This window comes from Martes martes (assembly GCF_963455335.1).
Source record: "Martes martes genome assembly, chromosome: 1".
Lineage (NCBI taxonomy): Eukaryota > Metazoa > Chordata > Mammalia > Carnivora > Mustelidae > Martes > Martes martes.
This window is the reverse complement of record NC_137888.1, coordinates 82,218,512-82,234,481: the sequence shown is the minus strand read 5'-3', so window position 1 is coordinate 82,234,481 and position 15,970 is coordinate 82,218,512. Positions and strand designations below refer to the sequence as shown.

General features: G+C 35.1%; 1 protein-coding gene across 2 annotated transcripts in view; it reads right to left on the bottom strand.

The window, feature by feature from the left end:
* RSRC1 (arginine and serine rich coiled-coil 1) overlaps positions 1 to 15,970 on the bottom strand; it is a 449,299-nt gene that overhangs the window by 372,805 nt on the left and 60,524 nt on the right. The window lies entirely within an intron of this gene.

Genomic DNA, 15,970 nt, shown 5'->3' with positions numbered 1-15,970 from the left:
ATGTCTCTGAAAGCCAACAAAGCAATGAGAGAAAAGAAGAATAAAAAATAAGAGGGAATCCACAATCCATGTCTGGGGGTGTCCTCAAGGCAGGGCCAAGAGAAAAAAAAAAAAAGAGGGGGGAATGAAAACAAACAAAAAACAAGTATTCCTCCTACTTCTCTGACTCACAGGGTCTCCTTTTCCTTTCTTTTAGTCAGACATATGAGGCCTCCTAAGAGCTTTTGTTGCCCACAACACAATTCTGCAAAGAGGACTTGTCTGGGTAAAATCTGGGAGAGTAAAGTGGAAATAAAAATGGGCAACTCTGAGCACATGGGTCACTTCTTCATGTTTTGGCTCTCCTCCCCCATCTACCTGCCATTGTTTCTGAGCCATGAAGTAGCTTCTTTTAGCATTTTGTTCAGAGGTTTAGTTGTATCAGTGAGATAGGCTAAATGGACTTTACCTTTTAAAGCATGATACACTATATACCCTTCAAGCACTGTAAGTCCAAAGGACTTGTATAAGCAATTTATACCCCCACACATTGTTCCAAATATATACACACACACACACACACACACATATACACACACACATACATACAATTTTTATCTTTAGGATATATATATATACACATATGCTAAACATAAAAATTTTATAACAGAGAACAAGGAAGAACAAAGGAAAAGAAAAATAAAACAGAACCAGGAAAAAGGTTAATATGAAAACAAGACAAAAGTCGCTTTTATTTGTTAGATTTAGACCAAAGTCTGGCTTCAAGATTCCCAACAGCTACCTTAAAAGAAGAACATAATGTTCACAGAATAAAAATAAACCAGGTTATCAAACCAGATACAACTATCTCTGACCCTAAAATCACTGTTAAAATAAACCCTCTAATAAATTTCACAGGGTAATTTGCAATAACTTCCCTAAATATAGGCCACAAGACAAAAACAATCAGTAAAATCAGTTCCAGAGAAGGTTAATATGATGGGTCCAGACAGAAGATCCAGGTTTAATTAAGAGGTGGAACTTAAACTAAAAAGGAAATAGATACACTATATATCCTTTAATCATTCACCCATATTATTCTTCTTGGCAAAGCTTTTAAAGGTTCTGTATAGCAGTGAGTTTGAGATTACATCCCGTGACAAGTACCTGTTGGACAACTATTTTATGTGGCTACTGTAGATACAGAGATCTGTATTGTAACAGTCAAACCAGGTAGGGACAGAAGCAGCATTCTCTTCCAAGAAATTGAGGACCCTAATAAGAAAGACTAGAGTCTAAACAGAAGGAATAAATCCACCCCATTTATTAGGTAAACGAAGAGAAGCACCTGGAACTAGAGCCAAGATTTCTTTCAAAAACGTAATTTTGAATCTGTGAGAACATTAAAAAAAAAGAAGATAAAACAGAAAAATATGGAAAAAATGGTAGCAATATTTTTACTCTAGTTTAAAGAAAATATATTCAAATGATATTAGCTATACAAAAAAAATCAATAAAGCACTTCAAAATATTTTTAAGCAATGCCAATTATTTGATATATAGCCTCCAACATAAAACTAATACAAGTTGTATACCCAAAAAAACTAAATGTAGTTATTATCTAGATGACAAATCCTGAGGCACTTGTACCAAAAATGATAGTCAAAATTGCAAATGTTGAAACTTAAGTCAATACTAATCAATTTATAACATTAAACCCTTTCAACTATGTCCATCATTTTAATAAAATATTTATGAAAAGTTTGCCAAAGTTTAAAAGAAACCTATAAATTAAAACAATGAAAATCACTGAGATGGTTTAATACGAATGCCAAAATTACAGCAATTAAATCACATGGAAACCACTCTTGTTCTCTTAAAAGTTCACTTCAGTGTTACACCAGCTAACTCAAAACTCAGAAGTTTAAAACAAGAAACATTATTATTTCTCACAATTCTCTGGACCAGCTAAGAATTTTATCTGGTCTCAGCTGGCAACTAATGTCAGTGGTTAACAAGATGAGCTGGGACACCTGATAGCTTAGGTGTGGGTAGATGGCCTAGCACAATAGTTAGTAAATTTTTTCTTAATAGGATAGTAAAAATTTTTTGTCTTGCATGACATGCGGTCTCTGTAGAAACTACTAAACTATACCATGTTACAGGAAATCAACCACAGACAACACATAAACAAATGAATTTGCCTGTGTTCCAATAAAACTTTAATCATAAAAATAAGCAGCAAGCCAGTAAACTAGATTGCTAACACCTAGTCTAAGACAGCTTCACTCACCTGTCTGACAGTAGGTAGGTTGATAGGTTTAGGGGAACTCAGCTGGAATGTTTCATTTCTGCTCCGAGAGTTTATCTTCCAGTAGGCTAACCTGGGTTTCTTTACATAGTTGTATCACAGTTCGAGGCCAAGGCCCAATCTGCATGGCTGCCTTGATTATGTCTACATACCTCAAGAAAACTAAAGTAGGGGTAGCTGGGTGGCTCAGTTGGTTAAGCATCCAACTCTTGATTTCGGCTGGGGTTGAAATCTCGGGGTTGTGGGATCTAGCCAGCATCAGACTCCCCACTCAATGTGGAGTCCATTTTGAGGTTCTCTCTCTCCCTCTGCCTGGGCTCCTCCCCCTGCTCTCTCTCTCTCCCTCTTTCAAAATTAAAAAAAAAAAAAAAAACAACTAAACTAAACAGGAATCCTATAGTAATATTTTCCTTCTCATGTTATAATTAGCAAATATTAATACATCTATAGGAGTAAAATAGTAGAACTACATTTCACGGGGTACCTCAGCAGATTTTTTAGAAGATTTTATTTATTTATTTGGGAGAGAGAGTGCACAAGCAAGGGGGAGGGGCAGAGGGAGAAGTAGACTTCCCACTGAGCAGGAAGCCCGACGAGGGACTTGATTCCACGACCCTGGAATCATGACCTGAGCCAAAGGCAGATACTTAACCAGCTGAGTCACCCAGGTGCCCCTGATATGCAGATTTAAAGCCCAACAACGTAACATTAGTATAATGTCCCATTTTTTTCTAGAGCACTGTTAATAACACTTTCACAAACACATTCTTTACAAAACTACTAAAAATAAAAAGGATTTACTTAAAGTGAAGCCATTAAGTTTTGCCCATTTCAGTTTAGCAATAAGAATCTCAAAACCACAATTCCCTTATAACACCAAAAACTAGAATCAGAAAATATACTACCACACAAGTAAATGATACTTATTCATGATCTAAAATTTCAATTGCAGTTTACAAAGTCAAAAGATGAGAACGACTGTGTCAATTTGGTCAATGTACAGTACAAAATTCTAATTATATAAAAAGAAACTTCTATCCCAACCTTTAAATTATTTTTTCCATGCTTTAAAAGCAGATTAGGATTTCTGAATAAACAAAGACAAAACAAATTCTATTAAGATACAGGCTAAGTTTGTAGAATTTGATATATTATTGTAAACAAGCAATCCATTTACTACAAGCTTCATGCTTCCTCTTAAAATATATGTTAAAAATACTCAAAAGGCACTATCAAAAACTAAAAAGAAGTTCACAATTCTAGCAGGGGACAGGTTGATTGATCTGAGAGATTAAGTAGTCCAATCTATTGCTTCTAAATACTGAAACAATAGACTAAAATCCACAGTAATTAAGTCAGTTCCTAAGAAATATGCACTGCCTGATTGACATTTAAACCCCCAAATTCCTGAATAATGAAACTGTTAAGGGAACTAAATACACACATCTAGTTTCAATAAAGTTGGCAATACCTTAAAATATTCTGCATAAATAATTTTAACCTTAAGCATTAACATTAAGGAAATGATTAAAACCACATTTTTCATAACAAAGGGGTATAAATGACCTTTATTTTATTAGCTTACAATTTGCTTCACCACTGTTTTCTTAAACCACTCAAATGGCATATATACCTTGACAACATCCCACAGATGGTTATGATTAAGTGTAACAAGACAACAAGCTCATTGAAAACCTTTACAGATGCTTAGCTAATGGGATGTCACATTAAATCTGATAAAAGATTTAAAAACTTTTTATCAGTTATATTGTAAACAAAGATACATGATTTGAAATTGACATTCAAACATTTCTAAATTAATTCCATAAAAGCACTAGTTAGCAATATACCTATTTAAGAACAGTTTTAATAACGAATGTAGACATTACACAGCTTATCCCCATCACACAACTTGCTTGCAGCATGTGCCTTTGTGGTGGGGGGGGGGCATATATACATATATATTTTTTGCTTTCAACATCTTAGATATAGATGTTTCTAAACTACAAAACTCTGGTAAATGTCAGGATTCAATTTGACTACTCTTACTTCCTCTCTTAATGCTTAATGACTAATTCCTCAGAGATGTCCTTAAAAGCCCTAAAATGTTGTCCTTGGGTAGAAACTTTCACCAGCAATCAATCAGGAGCAAATTAGGATGGTTGTGTTGAAATGTACTACACTGTTTAAGCTAACAAATGAATGAAAAAAGGTAGTATATCGGAACATATGCCACTACACTGAAGTCGCTAAAAGGGTTTGTTGGAAGAATATTTGGTTTCCAGTGGAGCAAATATGGAATAAGAAGGGACAGTGATAAAAGAATACCAAAGTCATATGGAAATCCAAATATAGTGACAGATACAATTATTTTACTAATTGCTAATGAATACAGTCAAGTGGCTTCAAAAAGCAAAACTTTGCTTGGACTACTTCAGGTTTTGACCTCTGCATGAGCAAATGCATTTAAACTGAAGCCCACCAAAATTGATTAACGGCGCCAGCCAAGGCCAGCATGTAGTTGAAGCTTTTTCCATCTATCACATGGCCCCAAGGATAGTTAAATGAACCTTAAAATGGCTACAAACAGCTCAATGACTACACAGAGTCCTGCCAATTAGAAATAATTAGGCAGTCATTTTGGTGGTAAGTCTTTTTAAGTGCATACATAACGATGCAATGATGCTTATTAACGATCTCATATGAGCTATGCTCAAACAGCCTGAAATAATTATGCAACTATCACAAAGCCTTGCTCATCTCTGTACTTCACCTTAATGCATTTAAAAATCCACTTCATTACCTCCAGTAATTAATCCTCCATTAATTGCAGGAAAAGCTCAGTTTACCAAGCTTCGTTTCTAATTATCTTATAAATAGTTATGGTTCTAATTAATGTGTTCATTAAGATGAATATCTTTCTCAAAGCCATGCTCAGAGCAAAGGTTCCACTTATTCTCTCAAAAGCCTAACTAGCCATAAGGTGAGGCCATTTTGGTTGCATTTGCTTTTATTTTAGTATACTCAACCTCCTAATTGGCATTTAAAATCTAATTTAGAGAAACTTCAAGAAGGCTATATAGGGGAAACAGGGGCAAAAAGATATTTTCAAACTCTTTTCCAATCAATAATCTTAAAATCTTAATAGGAAAACTTTAGTGCATCTTTTTTGATAAAAATTGACTAATATGCTTAAGGACTATATCCAAGTGAATTTAAATTCCATACAAACTTAGCTTTTGCCCCTTCTCAATTAGAAAATAAGACAAGAAAGATTGAACGTGCTATTAAAACAAATGCATTTAAATTTATATTAGGTTACCTAGCTAAATTGCCACTATGAAACAATTACTCAATATAAGTCGTCAGCCAGGAAAGAAAAAACTTCCATATATCCTAGGATCATCAATTTGTTATATCATTTTGGAGGCACAGCTATTCCATGTGCTTTTTAAAAACAGGAACCTAATTCTGTGCTACAAAATATACAGCACTTAAACACTGTATGTGATCACAATACAAAATAAGATGCAAAATAATTTTTATAAACATGAATATGTGTAAATAGTTTAGAAACACAAAAAAAGTATTCTTAATTTTTAAAAAATGAATTTTATGTTCCATGAACAAAACAACAAAAACAGTTTGGGAAACAAGTAAAATCCTTTAATAAAAAAGAATAGTTATTAGTATAATAGTCCTGACAGTTAATAATAAAGCTATAGTTCCACATATGATAGATGTCTCCTGCTTCTCTGTAATTTGCGGTTGCTCGTTAATCTTCCCCCTTGTCTTCTGGAAGATAAGCCCACATAAAAACAGTTTCATTTATGAATTTAAAAGAATACTCATTCTATAAGCAAAATTATTTTTAAAAAATTTCTTCCTAGAGAATTATGGTAAGCATTAATTTCTAGCATAAGTTTCTCAAGAATAAACTCAAAAACATGCTCTACACAAAACCAGTGACCTTATGTTCCCATATTTAAATTTCTGATTGTAGAGACTAATTAAATAAGATTTGCTAGAAGGGTATTTAGAAACTCACAATGAGGGAAGATTTCATATTTTACAGCAACATTCATTCATTCATCCTTCTATGTTCTAGGTACTTTTCAAGGTGCTGAAGTTACAGTGGTAAATAAGATAGGCATGGGCTCTGCCATAATGAAATTAAGAGTCTAATTTTTTAAATTAAGCACTCCTAATAACTTAAAAGAAACATTGCTACAACACAGAAACAGGCTGGTTTTAGCTATAATTTTTAATTACTATAATGTAAGTTGACATCAAGTACTCCTTAACATCTAGAGTGCCAGTCCCCTAATATATGCACAAGTTCCTTGACAGAAGACATATTGACCCATGCATCTGCGTATTGCTGAGGAAAACACAAAAGAGGCACCAAGTTGCACCATTCTAACAATAATGCACATAATTCAGAGACATAATATGAATACAAATGTATCTATGAGAACATCAGGTTTGATGTACCTATCTTCTAAATTTTAATGACTTTAGTGATACCTTACCTACTTGCACAGAATAATGATCCTCAGCCTTGGCTCTGTAACATTCCAAGACGTCTCCAACAATTTAAAAATGAGAATAAAAGTTCTGGGGCGCCTGGGTGGCTCAGTGGGTTGAAGCCTCTGCCTTCGGCTCGGGTCGTGATCCCGGGGTCCTGGGATCGAGTCCCGCATCGGGCTCTCTGCTCAGCGGGGGGCCTGCTTCCTCCTCTCTCTCTCTCTCTCTCTCTGCCTGCCTCTCTGCCTACTTGTGATCTCTTCCTGTCAAATAAATAAATAAAATCTTTAAAAAAAAATGAGAATAAAAGTTCTCATGGCAAGACTTCTTAGCTCATTTTTATTTAAAAAATAAATACCATTTCAAGGGGAAAGGGAAAGGAGAGCAAATGGTGATAAGAGGACACAATATTCAAAAGATTATAAATTATTCTTCCCTTTTTATCTAGAGAAGTTAAAGGGTATCATTTCTGTTTACCCTGAAAGTATTCAAATTTTAGAATACTCTTATTTATCCTCTCTTCCTTTTTACTCCCCTAACACCACTGAACAATTAAATCTAAATAAAGCCAGTGAATATCTCTGGTAACACAACAAAGCTTCCCATAATTACCTGACCAATATCACAGTAATAATGTCGATGTTAGTCCCTCAGAATCCATTCTCTCTTTGGTCTAAAATTTCTTCCTTTGTCAACAGCCTTATCCACTTAAGTAAATTGGAAGCAAGAGTTCCTAACAGGCAATAATGAAAAGCTGAAAAAAGTAAGCAATCCAAAAATCTTAGATTCTAATGAACTGAATTTAAATGGATTCAAATAGTTAACATTCCTAATAAATTTGATTAGGCTCTAAATTGAGAGTTAAGTAAAATGCTAATCCCCCTAACTACTAGATTGGAAGTAATGTTAATTTTTTACCATTACATAGATACTAAAGACAAAAATAAAGGCAGCCCATTACAAAATCATTGATATGCCCTTTCATCACTCCAGTTAGTCAAACAGAGCCCAGACTAAAAATATTCTACCAGTAGGCCAGACTAAAAATATCGTATGAGGAAACTTCTGCTATCTACAGCTCATACAGTGCCAACTAATGGTGTTGAGTCCCAGGCACCCTACTTTTAATATCTAAATACTTTTCACAGACATGATTAACTTACAGTATTTAACGAGCCACATAAAACATTAAACAGAAGAGAAAGCTCTGTTTATCCAGTTGTGTTTTCTTCATAAGGTCCATCAAGAGGTGTTGATTATTATTCAGAATACAGTCATTTTCCCCACCCATACCATAGGCAGAGTATTCTCCCATATCCCTGACTTTGAGTTTAGCCACATGGCTTGCTCTGCCCAGTGAAATGCTGGCAGAAGTGACACTGAGCATGAGAATTAAATGTGCTTGGGAAGTTGGGCTTGTTTTCCTTTTGTCTAAGAAAAACCTCCTTTGATTAGCTGCTGATCCAAGTACGAGGAGAAATATAAGCAGCGGAGCTGATCCCAAGCCCAAGACAGGAGCCAAGCCCAAGGAGCCCAGGCTAGAACAGAAGAGGCCCAGCTGACTCACAGATGTCTGTGTGAGAAATATACTTTTTGTTGTATGTCACTGAGTTTTGAGATGGTTAGTATGGAACACTGCTGTGACAACAGCTGACTGATACAAAGACATTATTAGCACCAGAGGATGTTGAGGCTTTGGAGCCAGTCAAAATGGAACAAAGAGGGGCACTTGGGTGGCTTAGTCGGTTAAGCGCCCGGCTCTTGATTTCAGCTCAGGACATGATCTCAGGGTCATAAGAACAAGCCCTACTTCAGGCTCTGTGCTGGGCAAGGACCTTGCTTAGGATTGTCTCTCTCCATCTCCCCTATACCCCTCTCTAAAAATATGAAAAAAGAAAAGGAACCAAGAGTAAAACCCAGTAGACAATAAGAGTTCAAAATCTGAAGTGTTAAGAACTCCAGCTCTGGCCATGAGAGCATGATCAAGTTATTTGACCTCTGTAGTCTGTTTCCTTATCTGTTAAGAGAAGGTAAATACAAACTTAAAAGTTAGAAAGGCTGCCATGGCAACCAAATAAAATAACCTATCATGATAACACAATCCCCTAATTCCTAACATACAGTAGATAGTCAAATTTCTTTTTTAATCTTTCTTCTTAGCTATAAATCAAGCTATTTTTTTTATTTCAACATACTTTCAGAAAATTTTTATTACATACGAGTAGGTAACCCCATTTTCTTTAGTAAACTTTAAACACCTGTTAAAAGTAATTCTGGAATTAACTATTTCTGGGTCTAAGAACCCTCCTCTTTCTCATAGCTCCTACTCATCTTTCCCTTTCCTTTTATAAATCTTAAGTTTTTCATGATGATGCATTTTCCTACAAGAAAAACAGTACGAACAGACTTTTGCTTGTTTAATAAGCAAAATTCCAATATCTTTTCCTTCCATTTTTCTCCATATTTCATCCCTTCCTCAAAAAAAGTGACAAACAGTAGTTAAATCATCAACATATATTTCCTCCATTTCAGAAGAACAGAGCAGATTGATCAAATAATACATATAAAGTTATTTGAGTTATTCAGAAGTTGCACTGTACAAATTAAAACTTAGTAGTATGATTTTATTTTTTTTTTAATTTTAATAAGTGAATAGCTTGGGGTAGTGATGATTTCTTTAAAAAAACAGAGGCTTCAGGGAAGGTCAAAGACTCAGACACAGACACAATCATTCATCATAAAAGACTTCAGGGGACGTTTTAATAACTACCTGTGGCAGGATCTCTCTCATATTCATTATAAAATTCCCAAGGCAGACTAGCTTTCTCATTCATACTCACAAACATACAAAATGGAGCCTTCCCATCAAATGTAGTGTGAGTAGATGCATTTAAGCACCAGCTGTTTGATCACTGAATTGGTCACCCTAGTTTGCAACGGACAGTGATAAAGCTTTACAGGACCAACATGAACACACATACACACATGTGTGCACATGCTTTCACAGGGCACTAAACAAAAATTATTGAAGCTATGTCATATTCATGTTTATTTTTAAATGTCTGGCCACAAAAAATACGATTGAAAAAGACAAACTCATGACTGAGGCTCTCACATTTTTTAAAAGGGCTCCAAATTTTTTAGAATTCTCATAAAAAAAAAAGTTATACATATTTGTATTTTTGTTTAGCTCCTTAGCATGGAGTAACAGAATAATCATTTAACTCTACTGTAGCTTCTCATCAAAAAAAAAGAATTCTCATCAAAAAAAAAGTTATACATATTTGTATTTTTGTTTAGCTCCTTAGCATGGAGTAACAGAATAATCATTTAACTCTACTGTAGCTTCTCCATTTAAGACACTCTCAAACCCACCAGCTGCATGTCTACTCCCGTTCTACCTATAAAAATGTGCCCTCACTGAATTCTACTACTCTTCTCCCTAAAGAAACAGCCATGATGCAATCATGCTAGGCTTTCAGGGCTTGAAACTGACACTATAGCTTGCCTTCTCTATAAAAATGGGATAAATTGTAAGTCCTTCAAATACTGTGAGGAACAAACCAAATGGGTGGGTGAAAGAGTATTTTGTACATAAGCCTAAAGGGCTACACTAATAGTCCTACAATCATTTACTGGTTTTCATGTTCTCCTGCCTTTGACACTGACTCCTTTGCTTCAAAAGCCATTCAGATGAACCAAGCTTGCCAGACAAACAGCCATCATATTCTGTCCTAGAATTCTCGAGACCATCTGTAATTTGCCCCATAGCTACTCCTTATTTTCAGTTTTGTAGCTCATCTCAACCATGTATCTTGCTTGGCTCCTAAATCAGGTGACCTGGTTTTGACCTTGTTATCCACACATTCCTTCTTTATACCACTCTAATTTACTATTTACTGTCTCCGAACTCTGGCTTCAAACCCTGCAACCTCTGGCTGGGCCAGCCAAACCCACAGCTGCACCTTCCTAGAACAGAGAGATTCTCTTAACAGCTATTCCTCTAAAGCCAACATTTTTTAGTTTCTGTATAAGAACAAAAAGTAAAAGACATGGCATTAGGAGAGAGTGCTTTCGAAGCTATTTTTTGTGGGAAGATACCCTATTTCTAAAAAGCACCCCAAATATTCTCAATAGCTTTGAGAAATAATGATCGAGGTTTGTTTCTCATTTCCAGAGTTTTGCAAGCCCAAAGTCAAAGAGGGAGGGTGGGGAAGAGGTAATTTTGCGTAGAGGTAGTCTAATCTAACAGAAAAAAAAAAAAAAAAAAAGAGTTCTACAAGCAATGTAGACAGTTTGCTGCCTTAGAGAAACTTTAAAAATGTTTAAAATTTGAATACTAAATGGAATATGTCTTCTAAAAATATATTATTATTTTAAGGCAGAGCTATGGATCTATTCACCAAATAGAAGTTAACTGCTACAGCGAAGGTAAAGACTTCATGTAGCACTTCATCAAGACTCTGAATGCATTTGTACATACTTCATAACTCATTAAATGAGCAGACTACTCATACTCAATAAGTTAGTGTTTCTGAGAGCATTTTTGATACTCTTAGACACTAAGCTTTTACCTTACTCTTTTGTTTAAATAGAGACGGTTAAGGGGTGCCTGAGTGGCTAAGTCAGTAGGGCGGCTAACTCTTATTTTCAGCTCAAGTCAGACCTCAGGATCATGACATTGAGCCCCACCCCAGGCTTCATGCTGGGCACAGAGCCTGCTTGGTATTCTCATTCTCCCTCTCCTTCTGCCCCTTCCCCAACTCCCTCCTTAAAAAAAAAATAGAGATAGTTAAAAATCAGTAAAATCAAAGTACTAATAATCCAAATAGGATATATATATAGATACATATATATATAGATATATCTATATATATATCACTTACTTTTTAAAAAAAGATTTCAATTAAAAAAATTTTTTTCATTTATTTGAGAGAGAGAGAAAGAAAGAGGGAGAGCATGGCAGGGGGGTGGGGAAGGCAGCGGGACAAGCAAATTCCCTGCCAAGCAGGGAGCCCAATGTGGCTCCAATCCCAGGACCCTGGGATTATGACTTGAGCTGAAGGCAGATGCTTAACAAACTGAGCTACTCAGGCATCCCTATGTATCACCTACTTTTTATTGTTTTCCACACAGTGGAAAAAGACCAAACCTACAGAGCAGCTATGACACTGCCAGAACCTCACGGTCTCTGAACAGAAAGATCTGTTCTATTCCAATCCAGTTCTCCTTCTGATCATGACCATCAGAAGTGAGCATTTACTCTACAACCAAAGATACCCGTCATATTCCCACAGTCATGACTTTAGAACAGGTTTTGTGGCCAGACACAATAAGTTTATCTTCAAAAATTCCAAGTCTACTCTTACTGCTGTTGAGTCCCTGGCACAGGTGAAAGATCTGGTTTCCTCATCAGCAAATCTTGATACCATGATTACCTATTCCCTAATTTGTTATTCCCTATTTTGTTTAATCTAAGGATTAAACAAAGAAAAACAAACATTAAGCATTCTGTATTAGTACCTGGCCCTTAGTAAGTACTTTAATAGGCAATTCATTATTACTATTATTGTTATAACTCAATACTAATCATCTCAATTTTTAATTTATCCAGTATTTCTTTACTTTTTTTTTTTTAAGATTTTATTTATTTATTTGACAGAGATCACAAGTAGGTAGAGAGGCAGGCGGGGGGGGGGGGGAAGCAGACTCCCTGCTGAGCAGAGAGCCTGATGCAGGACTCAATCCCAGCACCCTGAGGTCATAACCAGAGCTGAAGGTAGAGGCTTAACCCACTGAGCCACCCAGGCGCCCCCAGCATTTCTTTACTTCTTAACAACTGTGCTGGATTCCTTATAAAGTTTCAATAATAACAAATAAAAACTAGACGCACCTAACTTCTTAAAAATTCTATTTGCTGGGGCACCTGGGTGGCTCAGTCAGTTAAGCGTCTGATTCTTGATTTTGGTTAGGATCATAATCTCAGCATCCTGGGAATGAGCCCTGCATCAGGTTCTGTGCTCAGTAGAGATTGCTTGTCTCTCTCTGTGCCCCCACTTGCTCTCACTCTCATAAATAAATAAATTAATTAATTAATTAATAAAATCTTTAAAGAAATCTGCTAAGATACAGTTAAGGATTCTAGTTGTTCTAGATTTGGGATTTTGTTATGTTTTACTAGGTAAACACCTACAGAAGAATAGAAAGCTATACTTAAGAAACAAATGTGGTTGGCAAAAATTACAATTTGCAAACATGTATCCCAATCTCATAATGACCCTAGGATTTCTCATCACATAAATGTGATCTACCTAAGATTACATAGCAGATAAGCAATAGACAAGACCAAGGTTTTATATGCCAATGATAATCAAGACATAAAATCTCTCAAAAGCATGTACCTGAAACTAAGACAATCTTGATTCACAAAACTAGATAGCAAACGTTCAACATAATGAACACAATGCATGAGGTATTCAGCTTTCCTTAAAGGTCACACTAATTCAAATTCTGATCAAAGCCAATCTTTTTAACTTCTTAGACTGTAAGATCCAACAAAATCTAAGATCAAGAGAGTACCAAGTAATTCTCCCACCTATTTACTCCTATATACTATCTTTTCAAATCGTGTTCCTTAGCTTTCTAGCAACCTCAAGGGAACTCTGAAAAGCACTCATTAAGTGACAGTATTGCCCTGCAACACAATACCATGCCACATTATCTTTCTTAGTTACATCAGGAACAAATGTGGTTGGCAAAAATGGTACCCTTCCCTGATGGTTTTATTTAAGAATGAAAAATAAAAAATTGTTCGAGAATAGAAACAAGTGGTAAATATCCAATAAATGCAAAGAACTGCCTCAACTAGCATCTTTAGTAGCAGACAATACTATACCCATCCTCAGATTTTCTTCAAATAGAAGAAATAGAAGAAACTTTCAAATAGAAGAAACTTTCTTCAAACAGAAGAGGCTAGACTATAAAGTGGCTTTGGCCTAAGAGAAAATGTGTAAAACAATTAAACAGAACAGAAACCACATATTCAAAAGTGAAATCAGCTCTTCCAATATAATGAAAAATCATACTAAGTGTAAAACTCCAAGACTAAAGGATCATGATTCAATTTTTAGTTCAATTCTCATTGCCTTCCAGAAAGAACTATCTTTAAATGATAACATGTCATCACATGTAGTTCGCTTTAGACAACAGATACAAGCATGAAATCCTGAGTTATCAAATTTTTGTATACCAAATTACTTCACACACAAGTTCAGAGATGAATCCAAGGGAAAAATGATAGGAAGAACAACATCAATTTCATTAGTATACCTTTTACTGTTTTCAAAATACTTTTACAAAATATCATTTGATTCTTACACATCAGTTCTGTGAGCACAACAGAGGAGACATTCAATTCCAGTCACGGACCTACTAACTGCCAGCTACAAGCTAGACACTACCAATACCAATAAAGTGATCAACCATCCTGCTTCATCTAAGATTGAAGAGTTTCCTGGGATACAGAACTTTCATTGCTAAAACAAAGAAAGTCACAAGCAAGCCAGTATGGTTGGTCATTTTCTTTTATTTTTCTTTTTAAGATTTTATTTATTTATTTGCCAGAGAGAAAGAGAGAGAGAAAGCACAGAAGGGGAGCAGCAGGCAGAGGGAGAAGCAGGCTCCCCACTGAACCCGATACAGGACTTGATCCCAGGATTCTGAGATCATGACCTGAGCCAAAGGCAGACACTCAACCAAAAGAGCCACCCTGGTGTCCCTGGTTGGTCTTTTTCTAGCAAAAATTAATATGGCATGGACATAGCTCTCAAGGAGCTATTTATTACTGTGAGTCCTGTGTTGCAGATTTTTTAAAAAATGAAGTTCAGCTAAAAAAAAAAGGTGGGGATGCGCCAGTCAGTATAGCACAGGACTCTTGATTACAGGGTTGTAGGTTCAAGCCCCACAATACACATGGAATAAAAAACCAAAACAAAACAAAAAAAGTTTGACTAAGTTAAATTATTGACCTAAGGTCAAACATCTCATAAGAGAAACATAGCCTGGCCTTGTCCCCCTATATTATGCTATATCTGAAAAAGAAGACATTTTTCTGTTAAGACATATGAATTTTAATGAGTTAATTTTTTCATGAATATAGACAATATACATATTATATATAAATTATAGTAAGAAATTAATATTTCAAGCCAGCCACAGGCTCTGATAATCCTACATTCCTTGAAAAAAAGAAGAGCCTAACATGTTTCATTTTACTCTACAATAGTAAATATACTTATATATGTATAGTTATATAATTTAAATGTATAATTAAAACATTAAACTAGGTTTCTTATACTATGTTAGCATATTTTAATTAACATTCATTTGTTAATATTTGTGTAGTGTTTACTACATATAGACTGTCTTCCCAACAATTTTGATATCAAAACGTGTAGCATTTATATTCTATAATCATAATCATGTCTACATATGTCCTTTCCCAGATTCTAAGCTCCTTGAAAATCCTGTCTTTGTATTCACACCGTGTAGCACAGGGCTTGGCACTTTGATGTTGTCATTCAAAAAATATATATATATTTATGTATATATAGCTTTAGATATATATGAGACATATAAAGCAATAAGAGTTTACAATTTAGACAGTGATGTACATAAATAACCTCAATGAAGTAATTCAAGATAAATATAACATGACTGGTATAAACTAGTAAGTTACTAGGAATTTAAAGGAGAGAGACGCTAAAGAAAATTCTTTAAAAATGTAATTCTCAAATTCTATTAATCTCACTTTTTTTTATTAAACAAGGAATCCACTCCAAAATGATAACCCACATAAAACCCAAAAATGTCAGATAATTAGATGGAAATTTGCTCCAGTTATAATACCACCACCACCGCAAAGAAAAAGAAAAATAGCAATCCCAAATGCATCTACATGGACTTCAAAACTCTACAAATTAAGGATCAATTCTACCCCAAAATACTTCTCAAACATGCTTTCACTCAGTACCACCACGCTGGCCTCATAAGAAATGTTAAAGGGACTTCTTTACATTGAAACAAAAGAATACTAATTAGTATCAGGAAAACATGCAAAATTATAAATCTAACTGGTAAAGTAAATGCATAAAT